The following is a 19,311-nucleotide window of genomic DNA, read 5'->3' as shown; positions in this document are numbered from 1 at the left end:
CATGAGAAGCTAGTGTCTGGGATCAGTTGAGCACAGCAAGACTATGAAGGCATGCCACCTATTGTTCACTGGGAAACAAACAGTATTGTCGCACCCAAGGCCAAATACCACATGCCAATGCAGAAGGTGTCCCCAGACTCAGAGACCTGTGAGTACTTTTGACACCCCAAAGAAATACATTGTGACTCCTGGAGAATCACAACCCTTTACAAAATGGACATGTCTAGCATGTGTGAATGTGGCACTCTGTGAACACAACACACAAGTGTCTGTATAGCAGAAGTCACACAAGGAGGTGCACACCAAACTACATGTACACAGTCATTGTCTGAGCTGCCAGACTCATTCAAATCAGCCACTGTTAGGAAGAAATGGCGTAGCAGTAAGTACATATACATGGCACCAGGGTGGCTGGATGTCTTGACACTCGTAATTTTGTATCAGCAACAAACAAGGACTAACCCAAATGCTAGCACACTGTGGGAACATGTATATGTATGAACTCCAAACAAGTGTTGTCTAAACGGTGCATTACTGTAAAATGTGCCAGCGTGTCCCTGGAAAGTGTAAAGGTGGTGTCTTGTGCACTTCCCTGGGAGACATCTGTCATGCAGGTACATCATTGTCCTTCACAACCAAACAACAAGGTCAAGCATATGAAACAATGAGACTTGTTGACAGTTGTAGTGAGTGCCAATGGACATTTTCCCAGAGTAACAACTTGAATAATGTCATTTGTCACATGGCTATCCGTCACCTGATCACACAGATGGCTACACATATGACTTACTGACTGCCATCTGGAGTGGCACACATGTCCACACCCAGGACAATGCATGAGCTAATGGGCCTGCAATTGTTTAGCAAAAAAGCCTAGCTGTACTGTGGGTTTCCCCTCATGGCAAGCCAGAATGTACCCACAGATGTCAGCACACAAAGTCACAACTGTGTAGCATCTGAACCAAACACAGGTGCCAAAAATGTCCAAGCAGGATACATGATTGCCAAGAACTGACACAGGCAATGAAGCACCAACAGCAAGCACTGGCCAACATCACGGGGGCACTGCACGATGACTTTCTGTACTGCGAATCATCACACACAAGTCAGAACTGGCAATGAAACATCAGGGTTGAACATGTACGCCCCACCCGCGCACACCCACCCATGCCTGAGTTAATGTGACTGATACCAATCAAGAAGTGAGAGCTCTTATTCAGGGTTACAATAACTGTGCTTGAAAAGTAGCTTCATTAACACGACATCACCTTGTAGGGCTGCCAAAACATATTGGTCACAAACAAACATCAACAGATTGTTGTGTATAGCCACACAGGCACTGCCCAGTGTGAGTATGCACAAGCAAACTGCTGTATCCCTGTCCAGTGGGCAAATGTATCACACATGTGAAAACTACTACCCAGGCCAGGGAACAATGCCACAGAGGCAGAGCCATTATGAACCCACAGTGAATGTGCACAGTGTTGGATGACACACATGAGTAGGAGGGCAGGCTGTGACAGGGGACTGTAGTGTGCACACTGCTCCATGGTCCTGGAATGAGCTGACTGTTACAGGAGCAACCGTCCCAGCACTATGCATATATCCCACTCATGCACATCGTGTCTGAGGCCACAACATTGGTAATGCATGCAGCAAGTCTGTTCATTTGAAAACTCACACTCCTATGTTGGGACTCAGCATCAGTGGCAACAAATATGCACCCCCTAATGACTGTACAGGACAGGGCACACGCAGACCACCCCCACACATGATGCTGAAAGCAGTGTGCACCTTGAAAAACTGGCAGCCTAGATGACCATGTGCAATAGTGATCACACACAGACCAGGTAACACATGTCAAGGAGGGGATGGGAGGAAGAACAGCACAGGTTGACTGTGGGGGAACAGGATATGCACTGCACATATATACCCTGGTAGTGTCTCCAGGCAACTGAGCAGCAACAAAAGCTGGCGACACACAACAAACACACATGTATCTACCCCCTTCCTGCTGCTGTAACTCCCGTATCCGCCTATCCAGGTCAGGGAAGACCACCGCCAGGACACGCCGCATCTGGTGGGTCAGGCGCCAGCGCCCACCATGCTTGCGAGGAGCCTCCTCCTTCAGCATGACCCGGGCGATCCTCCGGGTCCAGCACCGGATGTCCTGCCATCTCTTCCTCACTTATGGCTGGCGCCGACTGCGACCCTCCGCCAATTGCACGGCATTGACGGCGTCCTTCCAGATCTTCCCCTTGTGGTTGGGGGATACCTGTATGGATGACAAAGTGGGACAACATCACTACACCTGCACCATGTCACAGAGACACACAGTTGAACATCTTAGATTTGTGGAACAGGGCATAGTATGCTGGCAAGTAATAGCACCTCAGTCATAGGGACTTTTTCCACTGGGGATGCAGCAATGCACTACATGGCATAGTAAGTACACAGGTGGCATGAGGGGTACGAACCAATCCCTGATCATGGCACACACTGTGCATCCCAAGCAACACAAGGCTGATGGACAGCAATGCTAAGCAGTCACATGCGCCAGGCCACTGACGAAACATCAGCAGAGTACACAGACACACACACAGGCACACATCAATCACCTGCCATTGGCAGCAGCGGATGCAAACCTCACTCTGCACATGTGCCACTTGCCACGGGGGGGGTCACAGGTGTGGGGCTAGCTCAGCAAGTCAGACACACAGCACGGCTTACTTCACACATCAGATGGATTGAGCAGTTGCCTCCTCCATGCAGCTGTGGTGCAACACTCCACATAGACACTCATCCACATGACAAGAAACATTCACACACATCAATGTCCATGTCCAGGGGGCGTACACATCATTTGGGCACTCTCACCACTCTCACCACAGCTCCACTCAACTCTCACACACTTCTGTGGGTGCAGTCACCTGTCACACCGGGGTGAACACTGAATCACCGCAGGACAATAGAACAAGAATGCCCAAGAGGATTTGACTGGCGGAATGTGCCATGCACTATGCAGTGAATGTCACAGTAAGCACAATGCAAGTGAGGAGTGCACACATGAACTACATCAAGCCCTGCATGAGAGACATAAGCCATCCCCCCCCCTCCCCCCTGGGACCCACTCCACCCAACATTGCATGTCTGTCACACATGGCCACAATGCCAGAAGTGACAGACACAATAAAGGAGCACAGGCAAAGGTACTGGAGTCAGCACTCACCTGCTCCCCTGGTCGACCATACAGTATGGGGTACTGTGGGAGGATCACATCCAGCAGGGCCTCGTTCTCCTCCTGGGTGAAAGGCTGGGCCCTCTCCACAGTCCTTGACATGGTGCCAGAGGGAGAAAATACAGCAGCAGTGGTATCGACTGACATGTTGTGCAGGCAAGTGCCCTCTCATGGGTTCTGCCTGCCTTATATCTGCCTTGCTGGCCTATTTCATATACAGGAGTACAGAGTGATTGGTCAGACTCATTTGCATCCTACGTTTCCTCCAATCCCTTTAAACATACACCAGTGACAGCCTTTGCATCTTTCGATTTAGCAGCATCATCTCAAGTCAACAACCACTTTGCAACATTGTTAAATGTGGCCAACTGATTTTTCCAGATCACATGGTGTAAAAATTTGAACTTGAAACTCGGTATCCATGACAACCAGCATGCATTTAGGCCCTAATACTTGTCCCTCATGTCTCCCCATTGTAATTCTTAAATCCCCACACAGGTACGGCGCTTTTCACACGTACCCCTAGGGCACCATCACTACAGTGATACGGGCCGTACTCACGCGTGTACGGCCCGTATCACTGGGGCCTACGGTACCCCCAACGATAGTGATAGGCACGTAGTAACGCGTGTACGGCCCGTACATGCGTGAGTACGTCCCTATCACTGGGGCCTACTGTACCCCCAACGATAGTGATAGGCACGTACTCACGCGTGTACGGGCCGTACACGCGTGAGTACGTGCCTATCACTATGGTTGGGGGTACTGTAGGCCCTAGTGATAGGGACGTTCTCACGCGTGTACGGGTCGTACACGCGTGAGTATGTCCCTATCACTATGGTTGGGGGTACCGTAGGCCCTAGTGATATGCCACGTACTCACGCGTGTATGGGCCGTACACGCGTGAGTACGTGCCTATCACTATCGTTGGGGGTACCGTAGGCCCTAGTGATACGGCACGTACTCACACGTGTACAGGCTGTACACGCGTGAGTACGTGCCGTATCACTAGGGCCAACGGTACCCCCAACGATAGTGATAGGCACGTACTCACTCGTGTACGGCCTGTACACGCGTGAGTACGGGCCCTACACACGCCCTCAGAGCGTGTGTACTGCGTTTCACTGCTTACACTGGTGATAGGAGGCGCACACGAAAGGAATGGAGGTGTCAGACTCGCACAAGGCTGTACATCAAGTCATTGTCAGTGCAGTCCTTCATGTGCAGGGCCTAGGTGTGTCAGGCAGTGATGTGGCACATGTCTCCTCATGTTGTTGTGGCACAATAGATGTGTGATGAGCTGTTTACACATGTCCTGTGTGATGGGGCACTATGGGGCACACTTCCCCTTCACACTTTGCACATGTGTGCATGTGCGACACACGTGTCAAGCACTGCATCACTGGTATGGCACAGTCTGCAACACCCGCAACTGTCCCCTGATGCCAGGTACACGGATAATTACACCTGACATTTGACTCCCAGTGTGCCACGATGTGACTATGTCATGTGTGTGTCATGTGTTCCCATGAGCTTTCCGCTGGTGTTCCGTCAACTCCATCTGCTGTTGCAGCATCCAACATGTGTATGTGTGCATTTGTGCATGACACACATATACGCACACCATGCCACATGTGGACTCACGTTACATGTGTCATGATGTTTCGCAGATGACTTCCTGACATGAGGCAATGTCTGCGTTGTCTCAATGTCTGTGACATAAGTTTTTGACATGGACCCCTTAATGGAAATGTGTGTAATCTGTCCATTTCCAGATAACATGTGACCTGTGCGTCTAGACTCCCGCCAGCTGTCTGTATGAGATGACATCCTTCTAATGCTGATATGTGGATGTCTGTCACTCATGTAATGTGTCTGGCTTGTCACTTACACTGTCCAACAGCTATTTCATGGCATGTCACGTCAACATTGCCATGCAACTATTGTGGCTGGCTGTTCGTAGGAGTATCACCTGGCTGGCCCACGTGTCCTGAATGTATTGCACAGCACAGACTCTTTATTAAGCAGATGTGTATTAGCTGTTGACCATGTGCTCACCTCAGTGACATTGGTGTGGTAATGTACTCACTCTTCGTTATTCCTTCCAAATCTCTGCAGGGCACCGCCTCTCCCCAGACGAATGCCAGACCTGGATGCCATGCATGAACATGACTGCATACGCAGATACAGATTCTCGCAAGAGTTGATAGAGGACTTGACCCGCCGGCTTGCACCACACCTCCAACCACAACACAGGTATCCTACAGCTCTGACCCCCAAGGTGAAGGTGATGGCAGCACGACATTTTTTTGCAACCAGCACATTTCAATTGACCCTAACTGATGTCGGTGGCATGTCCCAGACTATGTTCAGCCGTGTCCTGCATGATGTTATAGAAGCCATGTTGTTGCACCTGGATGAATTCATCCATTTTCCCACTCGTGAGCAGTTGACTGGTGTCAAGGGTGAGTTCTATGCCCTGGGAGGGATGCCTCATGTAATTGGGGCCATTGATGGGACACATGTGGCTTTGGTACCACCACAGGCACAGGAGGTAGCCTATAGAAACAGAAAACATTACCACTCCATTAATGCCCTTGTGGTGTGTCTTGCTAACATGCTGATTTCCCATGTCTGTGCACGTTTTCCAGGGTCCGCACACGATGCATACATCATGAGGCGTAGCAGGGTGCCAGAAATGATGCTGCAGCTGCACGCGGAACGAGCATGTCTTGTTGGTGGGTATACTCTGTTAGTCCTGTGTTCAGCGCTATCTTTGTTTCTTACGGCATCTCCTGACCCACTTCTTCACATGATGTTTCCATGTAGGGGACTCTGGCTATCCCAACATGCCATGGCTGATGACGCCTCTCCGCAACCCCAGAACAGCTGCAGAACACCGGTACAACGACACCCATGGGCAGACGAGGCACGTGATTGAGAGGACGTTTGGACTCCTGAAGAGCAGATTCCGGTGCCTCCACAAGACCGGCGGCGCACTCCCATATGCCCCGGTGAAGGTCTGCAAAATATTCATTGTGTGCTGCATGCTGCACAACATGGCAGTGGAGAAGGCCGTGCCACACATCCTTGATCCGGATGAGCAGGATCATCCACCCGTGGAGGATGAAGGCCTCGGGCACGGGGCAAGTGAGGATGAGGATGAGGACATCCGCAGTCAGCTTATCCGCAACTTCTTCTCATGATGGTGAGTCCCTGTGTCTGAGTGTGCACGCTTTGAGCCTTGTGTGGCATGTGTTGCAATGTGTGTGTCGAGCTGACTGTGTGCTAAGTGACTTGGAGGTGTGTTCTGATGTGTCATTCAAGTGATGATGTCATTCCACACATATTAGCTGGGACACTAAATTTGTTAAGGGCATGGTGACAACATCATTCCTGTAGAGTACATGTACATGTCTGCGGATTACTGGCTCTTCGATGACTTGTTGTGTGTCTGTCCTCCCCAGGTTCTTGCGGCTGTCGTCTGCTCATGTCATCATTGCCCTCCTGCTATTCCTCATGAGTATAGCAACGTGTGCTGGATCAGAGTTACATGCACAGACATGGTGACAAGTAATTTGGGGTAAGGAGTGCAGCAAGGCATTTTGGGGGTGGTACGTGTTTGTGATATGTGGGGACTGCTCCTGTGCATGTTGTGTTACCATGCATACATGTCGACTCACCATGGGCCACATGACGTGTTGCATGGCTCCCATGAATTGATGGTCACCCTTCCTGGCAGTCATCTGTAATGGTGTGTGGATTCTGATGGAGGCATCAATGTGTGTATAACGGCTCCAAGGAACATACGGGATGCTAATGGTGGACATAGTGTGGGACATTCCCATATGAGACTCAATGGGGAATTGTAGACTCTCCGTGTGCAGCAAGGGGTGTTAGGCTCAACCCCTTCACTTGTGTGCCAGCTCAGTAGGATTTACACATCTGTGTGTTGAAGGGGGTGTCCAGTGTAGGTCACACATGGTCAGCCAAATGACCTGTGAGTCTGTTCCAATTGATGCATTTCCCTTAGTGTGCGGCTGAGTAATAAAGAGGTTTGTCACACTCCAAGGTGCCTCATCTCTGTCAATGCAGGTCTCTTGCCACTTTGCATGCGGCATATCTGGCATAGTTGTGAAAGATTATGCATAGGAGTCCATGTGTAGTTTAGCAACATGCATGCAGTTGCTCATGGGTTATGCTCCCTATTGGGCATGAAGTACATGGTCGTGTATGTTTTTTGGCATGTTGGTCCGCACAATGGGCCACCAACAGCTGCTGAGGGTGTGTCTCCTGTGCGCAGGTCGGCCTTCAGTTTCCTGATCCGGTGTCATGCTTCTTTGGTGATTGTGCATGCATTGTCTCTGGGTGTGCCATGTGACACTGGACACTCCTTACTTTACACTCGTGCCTGTTGCAGTTGTCCTTCTGACATTCTAGTCTATGTGTGCAAATTCTGTCATCTTGCGAGGAGATGCCGCCTGCTGCTGCAGCCCCTGCAGCAAGGGCCAACAGAGTATTCAGATTTGGCAACACACACGCCTCCAGGATGCTCCTCACTTCCTCCCTCCACCCATTCATTTTGCTGTCCTCAGCTTGTCTATGCCACTGTTGCCGCCACGCGGTGCCGAAGGCTGGAAAATCAGCACATGCAAGGTGCACATTGCACCACCATCCTGTCCTTGCATTACCCACATCACACTACAGTCTGATGTATCAGCCACACTCCGAGCTATGTCCATCCGCACATCTAACGCCTGATGTCAGACATAACCTGGGCACACACACGACACCTTTGCATGCTGAGTGTGCAACTCCAACTGCCTACACTGCGCTGCCCCGCCTTCCAGGCCCTGTCACACCAACCAGGTCACGTCCCTAATACTCCCCACCGGCTCTGTGGCCCAGCAAGGGCATGGGAGTGGGACTCAAGGCTTCAGCATGTAGTATTGTATCATTGTCTGGGACATGTCACAGGTATCATCTCTCAGCATGTCAATCTACAGAGTGTCCAGGACCCCCCTCTCCACCATCACATGTGCACAGCACCTCATCATCAGCTCGTATGCCATTGACAGCCAGGTGCTCCTCACCCTCAACAAAGACACAGACATTGGCAGTTCCGTCATTCAAGTATGCATGAGTTCTATTGATGGATGGCTGCACACGAGCACCCTGAGGCTGGACTTGTACAGGACTGAGGTGAACATCTGAGGATTGTCCCCTTCCAGCTGGGTCAAGTGCCTGTGTCCCACCCGCAAGAGCCCTGCACAAGCACCCAGTCCCACACACACAAGATGGTGTGCATCATGTTTGGCTCGCTCACATATGCCATGCTAGTCCACAGCATCTGTACCTCATGCTGCAACGCCCTCTGCATTATGCACATGATCCACAGATAGATCCACTCCAAGAAAAGACAGACCATTCCCCAGGTCCATGACAACATCCGTGTCACATACTGCCCTGCCCTCTATGGAGCAAGTACATCCAAACTCCCAGGAAACTTATCCACTTCCAGGGTGCATCTGCACACCTCAGATTCAACACCCTGCGCCCCAGCCACCTCACCGTCCACCATGGATTGCTGCAATGGATCACTGTCTGCTTCAGGGATGGATCACTGTCTGCTGCAGGGTGACCTCCACACTCCCCACCCACACTCAGGAGGCAGTCCACAACCCCGACCCCAACCAACCTTGTACGTCTGTCATCCTAGATCCCGGTGGGCCATCTCCGTGCATCCAACCTTGCCCTGGCCACCGTTCTTCACATTCACCGTACTCCAGCATACAGGACATTGTTCTCCCACCTGGCCAAACATACCTGGCACTCCCTCCCCGGGAACCTCCACATGAGCCATGACCTCTACGCCTTGATGATAATCTCCCAAATAGGTCTCTCCGCACAGTTTAGCAAGCCCCCCCCCCTCAGCAGCCGGAGGCCATCACAGGTGAGTGTTGTGCTCCATGCCTACATTAAATGATACCTTGTGACCCATGTGTGTCCTGTACCAGACTCTGATCCCAGGGTATGGTTGGCTGAAGTTGGTTCAACACTCAGGCATAGTTTGACATTTCCACACACATATGTCGTTGAATGATGCAAAATGACAGGAACGTCTCATGTCCAAAGTGAAATATTTATTTACGGTGGGGTAAGTGGTTTGGTAGATACAATTGGGTGCTGTACCGGGGGAATAGAATCCAAAGTTCACAGGGGGAGATGGTATCCTTGGCATTGGAAGTCATCAGAGTCCAGACCACAGTGTTGGTCATCATTGGTCAGACTGTGACCAGCAAGTCCATGTGGCAGAGAATGTCATTGAATGAAGTGCTGCTGTTGCGCCGGATGGCCAGGTGCCAGGCCAGGTGACCTGGGAGATGGGGATGGTCCGCTGACTCTCACGGTCTTTTCCGTGGACGACCCACCTTCCTCCGGGGACCCTCAGATGCAGGCCTTGACTATGCTGGGGACGCTCCGTCAGATGAATCCTCCTCCTCCTCCCTCCCTGTGTCTGGTGCTGGTCTACGCCTGGTGGCACAAGGAGGGTTTGCCAGGCTGACGATCTGACGGAGTGATTGGCTCACGTCCCTGTGCACCGCCAGGAGCTCAGCCAGTCTTGCCTCCATCCGTCCTTGGTGTTGTTGAGGACTGGCATGATGCTCGACCTGCAGGTTCTTAATGTCATCGAGGGTCCCCTGCATCTCCGAGAGTCTTGACACGACCTGGTTGATGCCTCTGGTGTCACGCCGGTATGAGTCCAGGATGTTGCGTATGTGTGACATACCGGGGTCCTGAGCTGGCTGGTCAGGTTCGCGCCTCCACCTGCCTCCACTCCCACCACCCCTGCCCACTTGAGCCTGGCCTACCGTTGTGGGCACATCGGGTCTACGGGACCCCTGAGGGATGGCATTTGCAGGGTTGCCTGCCTCCTCCTGGGTGCCCGGAGAACCTTGTCCCTCCTGGTCAGACTGGCTGTGTTGTTCAGTGTGAGCAGGGCTCCTGGGTGTGTCCTGGGTTGTGGCAGGAATGGGGGTGGTGGTTGGCACAGATGTACCTGACGCAGGTGCTGCAGGGGCTTGGGCACCAGAGGGTCCAGGTTGGTCGCGGTCATCCACGGAGTGGTGAGAGTCGTCGCTGCCGGTGGGATCGTCTTCACGCGGTGCCTGGGACTGTGATTCTTCCCCCCCAGTGTTGGGGGGAGATCGACGACGTTGCCCTGTGTGTGAGAGAGAGACAATGTTAATGGTGTTTCATGCGACATCTATGTTTCATACATATTCAAGTTGACACATTTCCTCCAGGTAGTTGGATGTGCCTAGCATTCCTCTCAATGTCCACTTGGGGATGGGTATGTTGCGGGGGACAGATTGGGATGTTCTCCTGAGTGTTTGACCAGTAGATTGTTTGCTCTGATGCTTATTTGGCTCTGGATCGGTCTTGTTGTGTCACATGTCCATTGTGGGAGTGTGTAAATCCGTTGCCTGCCCCGGGTGTGTGTGCTTGTGTTAGGGGGGGGGGGGTTGTGACCGGGCCTGCTGTTGTGTGTAGTGTGATTTGTCATTGGGTATCCCAGGTGATGTGTCTGTCCCCTCATGGTGCATGCTGGCATGATAGTGAGTGTGAGTTCCTGTGCTAGATAGCTGTGCTTGTGGAGTTGGTGTTTGAGTGTACAGTGGTCCCAGGAGGGCCTTGTACTGCATACAGCAGGGCCAAGTGTCATCTACCTTGTCAGTACTTTGCCAGTCCCTGTGCATTGTGCATGGTCATGTACCTATGCCATATGGGCTGAGGTCATTGGTGTCTGCATCTCATTTCCACAATGTGTTGTGTGGGGCCCACCCTCCCAGCCTCCCGGACATCCAGTCTTGTGTTTGTGGTTGTTGTAGGCTTGGACATGGCCTTGCCTTGATTTGTGAAGGGTGCATGGTGACGTTAGTGGCATCAGCGTGGTTTTTGAGAGTGGTTGTTTGCGGTGAGTGCCTGGGGGACGTTGGGTGCATTTGGTGTGTATGTGGTGTGGACCCCATTGCCCCATGTTACTTAAGTTGTTTGTGTACTCATCAGGCTCTGCGACTCCTTTGACTCCGTGTACTCCCACCGGCGGTAGCAGGGCCATCACCTTCTCCTCCCAGGGATGGTAGTGTACGGGTCTGCGGGGCGGCCCACCTCCAGTGATGTTAGTCTGGGCATATTCTTCATTCATTTTCCTCTTGACCGCCCTGCGCAGATCGTACCACCTGGCTTGGCATTCATGCCTGGTCCTTCGGATAGGCGCAACAGCATTCACCTTGTCGACAATTCTCTACCACATGGCAGATTTTGCAGATATGCTGGTCTGTCTGACCAATGTTCCAAACAGCTGTGGCTCGACTCTGATGACTTAGTTGACAAGGAGGTCCAGCTCCGCCGTTGTGAACTTTGGATTCTTGTCTGTGGGCATGGTGTGGGGTGTGGATGGTTGTGGGTGTGTGGGTGTGAATGTGACGGTGTGTGTGTGAATGTGAAGAGGGGGATGTTTGTGGATGAGGTTGTGTGAAGGTGTGTGATTGAAGGTGTAGTGGAGGTATGAGTGATGTGGAGTAGTTTCTCTGTGGAGTTGTTTCTCAGTGGGGTCTGGCAGCAGTGGGTCTGTTGCAAAGGCTCATGGGTTGTGTGTGTGGGCCCTTTTTATTGGTCCATTTTTGGGTGTGGCTGTGTTTGAATGTTGGTGGGTGTGTTATAAGTGGTGGTTGTGAATTGGGGCCTCTGTTTGCCTGTTTGGATGTGCCAGGTCAGTCATTGAGATGTATTTTGTCATGTAGACGTGTTTTGTGGTGTTGTGCGAGTCAAATTGACCCTCCTTGTGCTGTTTTACAGTGTTCTGATTCTGTAACAGTCATTTTCGCGTAGGTACGATCCGTACATACGCGATGCTGGGTGAGGGTGCTGGGGTACGGTGTTGGAGTGCGGCGCGTACATGCGGTGGGGGTTCGGTGCGTACAGGTGCGGCCCTGGGGTACGGCGCGTACATGCGGGGGTGCAGCGCGTACATGGGGGGGTAAGGCGCGTACATGTGGTGGGGGTACGGTGCCTACACGTGCGACCCTGGGGTACGGCGCGTACATGCGGGGGGGTTAAGGCGCGTACATGCGGTGGGGGTACGGTGCGTATACGTGCGGCCCTGGGGTACGGCGCGTGCATGCGGGGGTGCGGCGCGTACATGGGGGGTAAGGTGCGTACATGCGGTGGGGGTACGGTGCGTACACGTGCGGCCCTGGGGTATGGCGCGTACATGCGGGGGTGCGGCGCGTACATGGGGGGGATAAGGCGCGTACATGCGGTGGGGGTACAGTGCATACACGTGCGGCCCTGGGGTACGGCGCGTACATGCAGAGGTACATGGGGGGGTACGGCACGTACAGGTGCGGGGCTGGGGTACAGTGTGGACAGGGGGGGTAAGGCACGTACATGGGGGGGTACGGCACGTACATGGGGGGTACGGCGCGTACAGTTGCGGGACTGGGGTACAATGCGGACAGGGTGGTGTACGGTGCTGACATATTTGGGGGTGGGGGGGCTGTACGGCTCGTACACGGGCATGAGTTTACCCGTGTACATGTGTGCACCAGCGTTGGCTCTGTACGGGCCTTTTTACGTGCGATTGTGTATTCGGACGGACGGTTGGGATCGTACTTGCGCGCTCGGACTTGTGTTTTACGATTTGCACGTGAAACTGTCCGGATCACTTTCGTACACTTTTCCCGACGATATTCGGACGTGAACACTTTCCGACGCACTCTCGTAGACTTTTCCCAACACTATTCGCAGTTATTTTTCACGGACGAATCGTACTTGGCAGTTTGTACGGTACTTGTACGACTCGTACGTAAAAAAATACGGATACCGGTCGTATGCAAATTATTTTTACCGGATCGGAATCGGCACCTTAATAATAACTTAATTACAATTAAACTACTTCTCACCCTATTCCTCTATAAACCCACAACACACTTCTAAAATATTAACAAATTAATTGTTAATAATTAATAACTAACTAATATTCTTTACACACTAAACATAATTACCAATAAATGATCAATTTATAACTAATTAATAATTAATTAACACAATTAACAATATAAATTAAATACAGAATTATTAATGAATTAATTTTTGAATTAATACATTTAAATTAAATTACTTTCCACCCTATTCCCCTATAAACCCACAACCCACTACGGAATAAAATTACACAAAAATTAATTAAGTTCTAACTAATTAATTCAAAACCATTCTTAATTGATATATTATAATTAAATTACTTCCCACCCTATTCCCCTATAAACATACAACCCGCTACAGAACTAAAATACGCAAAAATAATTTGACATAAAATTCATTGTTTTAAAAAAATTCCAACATACATTACAAACATTATGTAAACTTTTAACACATATACTAACACTTAAAACACCCCCCAAAAAATCAATATTTTTAAAAACTCTATTATGACTGTCAATATTACTAACTTTGATATTATTTAAAACGATATTTCTTACCTGCATTTCGATATTCTGAACCACTATATTTTTGTAAGTCGATATTTTGGCAACTCGATATTTAAAATTCGATATTTAGACTGTTCACCCTTTTGATTGTGATATCTTTACTTGTATATGCAGGATTTTTGGTGTTTTATTCTGATAAATATTGGTTATTTTTCTAAACTGGTGTGGTGTGCTTTCGTAGTGTTTTCACTGTTACTGTGTTTGTATGTACAGATGCTTTACAAATGCTTTACAATTGCTTTGACTGCTCCAGCCACACTACCAAGGGGGTGGGCAGGGGTTATCTGAGCTGTATAATCACCCTACCCTGACTAGAGTGAGGGTCTCTACTTGGACAGGGTGGAAACCACTGTATGACACTGTGTTTCTTAACACCCCAGTCCCCTGTGGATTTCGGCTCAAGACCTCTTTTGCACTGTTAGTATTTCAACTTTAACCAAAGAAAACAACAAGCTGTGAAACCTATTTATGTTCCATGTATTGCAAAAGAGTTGATGTTCAGAAATTGTATTTCTAAACAAGGAAGGATTTGTGTGAATCTTTATGCGCTGCTTAAGTATTACAAGCTCCAACATGAATGTACCATGTAAACAATCATATAAATATGTTGACAAGAATCGTAACTCATGGTATAAATAATTGGCCCGGCTAGATATAATAAGTCAAATAGGAGGAAGAATCCAAGTGCTACAAAATACCAATTTGTGCAATCATTCCTATATTGTGTGTTATTCGCGCAATTTATCATGAATGTGAATGATGAACAAATCCATGCCCATGAACTACAAAGTGTGTCATCATAAGATACTAAACGTGCTTAACTGCTGTTGTGTGTCATAACACTATAAGATACCATAAAGTTCTATGTATGGGCAGTATACTACAGAACACTTGCTTTTTGAGAGCTGCTTGTGCTCAATCGTTCATTGCCCCATGATAGTTGTTTAATACCCAAAGTTAGATTATCCTTCTACCAATCAGTGCTTAAATAGAGCCAGTGGTTGCCGGTGTGGGGCAGTAGCACTTATTTTTGGGGACCGGCACTTATTTTTTTTCGCATCTGTTGCTTCAAGATGGCAAAAGAGGGACAACAAAAAGGGGAAAGATAGAGAAAGAGAAAAATGAGAACATCACAAAGGGAGGAAACAGGATAGGCAAGAGTGAAATAAATGGGCAGGTAAATGTGCGTCAGTGGAGTTAAGGTGCATCATGAGTTTTGAGACAACCAGCTTTGGTATTTCACGCACCAACTTTTAATTGCACGGCCCACGGGCTGCTCATGAAAGTTGCAGGTACCAGCACTCAGTATTTTACGAATTATGCGCTGCTACTAGTGCTCTCCTTAGGCTTTTCTGTGCATCACCATGTATCATCCTCATGCAGCTGAAGTAAACGCCAATTGTGTTCGGTAGTCATACTTAATTACGCTAACTGAGCACCCATGTCTTATCATCTGTGTATGTTTATGTATGTATACTTGCAAAGCAATTAGAAAACCAATGCTTTTCTTCATCCTATAGTTATTTTGCCGACTGTAAGTCTGTTTCATCTACCAACATACACTTCATGATTCTTTATCTGACTCTTGCAGGTTCCATTTCATATCTGCTTTCTCTTTTTCTCAATATTTTCTGTCTTACTCTTCCTTCCTTGGGGTTTCACCATTCTCTCTGGGCCAAAACCCAATAAAAAATATTTTCCCTTTCACCAAAAAGAGAGTCGCTTGATGCCCCACCTCGTGCCACAGACTTACAATACAGTACAAAAGGGGGTGGTGATGGACGGAGCATCAGAACCAATCAAACACTCACACCCAGTCAACAGATCTGGGTTTGATCCATCACCGTTCTTTAGCCCACTCTGCCACCCCAGTTCAGACATGGCCATATGCAAATCAGTCTGACCCTGTGCCTCATGGGAACAGTCCAGCCCGAACTGCCAAGCCATGCCTTCCCTGGACCGGAAACAAGCTTCCTAGGACCGGTTTCTGGCATTTCAGCCGTCTTCAGCCAGGCTTGCTTGAATCCAGTGGCAAAGTGAGCAAGGGAGCAAGCCTGGCTGAAGACGGCTGAAATGCCAGAAATCGGTCCTAGGAAGCTTGTTGACTGGGTGTGAGTGTTTGATTGATTCTGATGCTCCATCCTTCACTACCCCCTTTTGTACCACAGACTTACAATAAGCACCGATGAGCACATTTCAGTGTTTGTTTGACAAAGTGTCTTTGATAGGATCACATTTAGGACATTGACATATTACACAGTAACTACGTGGTGATTTGGAAGGTTTTGGACAGTGATCTTAAGGCCCCACAGACCTTGATCCAGGCCCATGCTTCTGCTTACCCTGTCTTAATGGCACAATGGGGAGTGGCAATGTCAGAATCCAGAAACCACTGCCTCTTTCTTTCTTCTCTTCTCTCTTGCTTCTTCCTGCTATCTCTTTTCCCTCTTCGTCTTGACACCGTGAGGGTGACATATTTGCACCCCGGTTTTAGGAACAGTGTCCTCATTGATTTTGGATTATCTGTGGGTGCACGGACACTGGACCATAATAAGCTCCTGGTCCCCCTTTCTTTTGTTTTGATCGAGAATCCTGTTTCTGTCAGCAATTCTCCAGGATGAGTGACACAACCTGCATATGAAAGGTGGCACTTTTCACTGCTTAAGCAGGTAGAAGTGGTAGTTGATGAGGTAGATTATTCCACTATATGGCAACATATTCAAAAACAACCTCACAAAATAACTGGAGCTAAACAGGGGTGTCACATGGCATAGAGGAAGGCCTATCAATGAATTACCCTAATACTTGAAATAGAAAAGGGACTGCAGTTTTTTTAATTTAAAGATTTATAAAGCGTGCAGCTACCCAACAGGGTTTCCCGGCGCCGACAGCGGAACAAGCAAGATAGAAGCTCAGTTGGCATTAGGCCTGGCTAAAAAGAAAAGCCTGGAGCTTTTTACGGAAGGCAAAGAGGGATTGACAATTCCAGAGTTCTAGCGGAAGAGAGTTCCACAATTTTGGTCATGGGAAAGAAAACGAACGGCCACCCATACTCTAGGAACTGAGAAAAGGAAAAGATTAGCAGATGTTAGATTGCAAGAAGGTCAATAGGGCTTGACAAGATATGGTATGCATGTGGGGGCCAGGCCGTGCTGAGCTCTAAACATGTAGCAGAGAGCCTTAAATTAGATACGCTTGCCAACCCTGAGCCAGTGGAGTTGATAGAGCAAGGGGAAACAGAGGCGTGGCGAGGCAACCTATAAGGTAGGCGGGCAGCTGCATTCTGAATGAGCTGGAGACGGCGTACAGAGGTCTTGTCCCCACCAAGATACAATACATTACCATAATCGAGCCTGGAGATCACCAAAGACTGCAGGACAGTCCACTGAGCAGCAGGTGGAATTAGCCAGAGAATTTTCTTTAACCTCTTGAGGACCACAAAGCAGGCCGAGGTGACTCCCGAGACCTGAGCAATGAGAGAGAGCTTGCTATTGATGGAAAATTCCAGGTTCTTAACCTTAGGAACCGGGGTGGGTAAAGGTCCCAAAGATACAGGCCAGTGGTTGTCTCCCCAAAGCTCAGGATTGTTCCCCAGGATGAGCACCTCCAGTGTAGAACCATTCAGCCTGAAAGCTTTGCTGGACATCCACAAGGAGATGTTACACAGACCATGTTTAAGTGAAGAAGGCTCTTGATGTTGAGCAGATGATAAAGAAAAAATAATCTGCGTATCGGCAACGTATAAAAAGATGGTCAACCTAGATTTTTCCACAATGTCTGCCAAAGGGCGAACGTAAAGATTAAAAAGTGGAGGACTCAGGAGCGAACCCTGCGGAACTCCAGATGTCAAGGCAACAGAGTTAGATTTCACGGTGTGAGAAAAGACTTGAAAGGAGCGATCCTCCAAAAAAGAAATCAGCCACTGCAAGGCTACACCTACAATACCAGAGCTTACGAGGCACTACACCAGAATGGAATGGGATACCGTATCAAAAGCAGCGCTCAAATCCAAAAGGATGAGCGCTGCTTAGCCCCCACAATCAAGCTGCTGCCTAAGGTCCTCCATGACCCCCAACAGAGCTGATTTGGTACTGTGACCAGGACGAAAGCCAGACTGAGACGGCTGAAAGAGCTTATGTTTCACCAAATGTGCAGAAAGTTAAAAGTTAATGTGTATTTCCAATATTTGGAAAAGGTGGAGAGAAGAGATATAGGCCTGTAGTTAGACCAGCAGAGGGGATCTAAACCAGTCTTTTTCAACAGTGGAAGCACCAGAGTGTGCTTCCAACTGCGAGGCAACTGGCCCAGATTTAGGGAGGAATTGAGAAGCTGAGCAATCACCTCAAGTGAAGGCTCATCCAGGCATCTGAGCTTGGAAGGAGGGAGAAGATCAAGTGGGGAGCCAGACTTGATGTTTCCAATTAGATTTATCAAAGGAATGCAATCAATTGGGAGCCAAGCCTTAACTTGACAAGATTCATCAGATGCAAAATCAGGGGGAACAGTCACAACATTGTCAGAAAGTTGAGTAGTGGGAAAGATGAAAGAGGAAGTTGTCATGAGAAGAGGAATCCAACTCAAGCTCACGATGAATAGTCACAACTTTATTATGAAAAAACTGTGCGAGTTCATTGCAATGGTGTAATGGAAGAGAGGGGGATGGCAAGAACATATTGGATGCAGAAAGTTCGGACACAACTTTAAATCGGGTTTTCTGACAATTATGGGCGGATGTAATGTTATCCGTATAGAAGGAGGCACGAGCAGATCTACAAAGAGCATGATATTTTTTTTTGTGCCTATAGATAAGTGGCTTTGGCCTCTGGCACATAATGCTTTCTCCACAGTTTCTCCTAAGCTTTACATTGTTTTATTCCAGCTCTAAGGGAGTCAGTAAACCATGTAGCAGGGGGAAGCACTCTAGATTGTGATTTAGTAGAAAGGGGAAGAATGGAATTGATAGCCTCAGACAACCAATGATCGACAAGTAGCTTGTCCTAGTCCAGTTGAGAGGAAATGGAAGGAACAGTCTGCCAAAGCAGCTCATTTAGTGCCTTCAAATCAAGTAGAGACCAGTTCCGAGTTTTCTTTGGCAAGGCGGGAGGGCGAGGCGAATAAGCCAAGGAGAAATCAATAAAGAAAGGAATGGCAAGGTGATCAGACCAGCCTAGCTGAATGGGAGGAGCAGTGGACACAGTAGGAAAATTCGAAAAAATAGGGTCCAAAAGATGACCTCCTACATGGTAAGGTGAGGAATTGATGAGTGAAAGATTCAGGGTCAACAGATTGTCCAAAAGAGTTCGAGCAGATTTATTACTAGGATCATCAAAATGAAAATTCAAGTCCCCAAGCACAGAAAATGTGCCACACGAAGAACAAGAGGGGCAAGTGATTAGGTCAACAGGGAACCCCACTTTTTTAGATGGACCAGGGGGACGGTAGATGAGGGCACCACAAAAGGTAAGAATTGTGGAGAATGGGATAGAGAAAAGTAGGGCTTCACAGTTGGGAATCGTGAGT

General features: G+C 48.9%; 1 protein-coding gene across 1 annotated transcript in view; it reads right to left on the bottom strand.

The window, feature by feature from the left end:
* LOC146870059 (uncharacterized) overlaps positions 1-19,311 on the bottom strand; it is a 313,115-nt gene that overhangs the window by 42,482 nt on the left and 251,322 nt on the right. The gene's annotated exons all lie outside the window — the stretch shown is intronic.

This window comes from Triturus cristatus, chromosome 1_1 (assembly GCF_964204655.1).
Source record: "Triturus cristatus chromosome 1_1, aTriCri1.1, whole genome shotgun sequence".
NCBI classification, from domain to species: domain Eukaryota; kingdom Metazoa; phylum Chordata; class Amphibia; order Caudata; family Salamandridae; genus Triturus; species Triturus cristatus.
The sequence above is the reverse complement of the archived record's forward strand: the minus strand, read 5'-3'. Positions and strand labels throughout refer to the sequence as shown.